This window comes from Myotis brandtii, unplaced genomic scaffold (genome assembly GCF_000412655.1).
Source record: "Myotis brandtii unplaced genomic scaffold, ASM41265v1 scaffold201, whole genome shotgun sequence".
Lineage (NCBI taxonomy): Eukaryota > Metazoa > Chordata > Mammalia > Chiroptera > Vespertilionidae > Myotis > Myotis brandtii.
In genome coordinates, this window is record NW_005357485.1 from 233,332 (window position 1) to 235,831 (window position 2,500).

Consider the following 2,500-nt stretch of genomic DNA (forward strand, 5'->3'; position numbering starts at 1 on the left):
CCCCAAAACCACGAGGAGACAGACTTCCCCAACCTCCACAGCCCGAGGGCCCAGCTGACCCGGGGAAAGCGGAGCCCGGAGCCCTTACATCCTGACACTGACCTTCGGGGACTCCGGCTTTGTCTCGCCATCTGCACCAACGTGAACTCTGCCTCCCAAACTCGGCTTCTCAATGCACGCGGCCAGCTGGGGGAGACCTCTGTCATTTCCCTCATAGCCCCTCGCCCCTGGCCTGACAGGTTACTAGTAAACATATATGTGTGTGGAGCCCGGGGCTTCCCGGGGCACGTGTGTTTTTATTGCAGCTCATGGGCGGCAGGTGAAGGCGGGCACAATGTAATTTGAAAAGCGTGACCTTGACTGGGCGCTGATTGGGGCCCTGTGCGCCCTCCCATCTAAGACCTTTCTATTAGCAGAGCCAGCCGTCACACCCAGGCTAAGAATCTCAAAGGATACACGCGGGGTCACGTGATGCCACGCTACTTCAGTGCAAATAAACGCATAGTTCCAAGTGCCGTCTTCTCTGAATGTGTCCTTATGGATCCCCGCCTGTCACGTGTGTGGCCGAGGTGTTGATAAAGATGTGAAAGATGTGTCGTCTGCCCTATCCGGTTTGGCTCAGTGGATAGAGCGTCGGCCTTCGGACTGAAGGGTCTCAGGTTCGATTCCTGTCAAGGGCACATGCCCGGGTTGCGGGTTCGATCCCCAGTAGGGGGCGCACAGGAGGCAGCCGATCAATGAGTCTCTCTCATCGTTGATGTTTCTCTCTCTTCCTCCCCTTTCCTCTCTGAAGTCAATAAAAGTGTATTTTTTTTTAATGGAAATGCCCCAAAATTATAAGGTGCATATTGGGCAAACTTGACCAACACCCTGTGTCCAAAGAAATAATACCACGGCATCGAGCAAATGCGATTTTGTTTAGCCACACTTGTTTCTATCTCTCCTTCCTCTCTGAAATCAATAAAAAAATATATATATATTTTAAAAAGTGTCACCTGTCTTTCATTTGCTCTTTTAGTGGAGGCTCCCCATTGCTCCCCGTTATTGTTCATTTCAGTGTGTTACGCGTTGACGTGGTAAGGAAAGAAAACCGCAGTGTCACCGTTCGAGGACCAATGGGCAGTATGTGTGGCTGCGGGGAGATGGAGGAGCCACCACCTCTCATCTTGAAAGGGAAGGCGCCTTCTCTCTCATCTCAGTTAGCGGGGAGCCTGAGGCACCTGGACAGGGGCGCGGCCTCTGGCTCGGACCGCCTGGCCCCGATCCCGGCTCTCCTGCGTTAGCTGCAGAATGAGCTCGCGGTGTTGCTGGGAAGGTTCATCGAGATGCCATGTGGAAAGTCTCCACCAGAGCCCTAACCGGTGTGGCTCAGTGGATAGAGCGTCGGCCTGCGGACTCAAGGGTCCCGGGTTTGATTCTGGTCAAGGGCATGTACCTTGGTTGCGGGCACATCCCCAGTAGTGGGTGTGCAGGAGGCAGCTGATTGATGTTTCTCTCTCATCGATGTTTCTGACTCTCTATCCCTCTCCCTTCCTCTCTGTAAAAAATCAATAAAATATATTTTAAAAAAAAGAAAGCTAGTTATCATACCCTTGTTTGGTTCAACAAATAATCACAGGATGTTACTCTAATGAACATTATATTTTTTCTGGATTTTGACTCAGTGGGATTTTGTTCCATTATTTTGTTCCGAATGGTGATTGTATTTATTTTATTGTCTGAGATGATTTGTGTTGCTTCTCCTAATGTATACTGAAATGCTGATAAAGTTTACATCTTAATTCTTAATTTTACCATTGTTCTGTTGGTGACCGAGCAGCATTTGAATATATGGATATTCTGATCAAACATAACATATATGCACACATTTATTTATAGACATAAGCTATTCAATTTTACACATGTGCATCCATCTATCTATCTATCTACTGACCTACCTACCTATCTACTTATCTACCTACCTACCTACCTACCTATGTATCGTCTATACAGAATTTCACACAGACAGAAATTCTGTTATCTGCACTTTAGGAGTAAATTGTTGAAGGAAGAGGCAAGTTCTTTTCAAATAGCTGGCACCAATTTGTACCAGTCTCAGGAAGGAAAGAGAGGGTAGGAAGCAAATATTGGCCAAACACCTACTATGTGCCAAACACATCATGCTAAACAATTGTAAATTTATAATTTCTCCTTGATTCTTACCAAAACCTGATGATGAAGGTATTATTATCTTCAGGATAGTAATAAAGAAGCAGACTCTTGGAGGTAAAGTGACTCATGGAAAGTTATTCAGCTTGAATTCAAGCCTGCCTGACTTCAAAACAGATCAGCAGGGATATACATAGTAATAAACCCAAACTAAGGTCTGGGGCAGGCAAGAGATAGATAGATAGATAGATAGACAGACAGACAGATAGATAGATGAGTGACGGATGGATGGGCAGATGGATGGATGGATGGATGGATGGACGGATGGATGGGTGGATAGATAGATGGTAGA

At 46.6% G+C, this 2,500-nt stretch overlaps 1 long non-coding RNA gene across 1 annotated transcript in view; it reads right to left on the reverse strand.

Moving 5' to 3' along the window:
• LOC102257080 overlaps positions 1-2,500 on the reverse strand; it is a 64,982-nt gene that overhangs the window by 6,777 nt on the left and 55,705 nt on the right. The gene's annotated exons all lie outside the window — the stretch shown is intronic.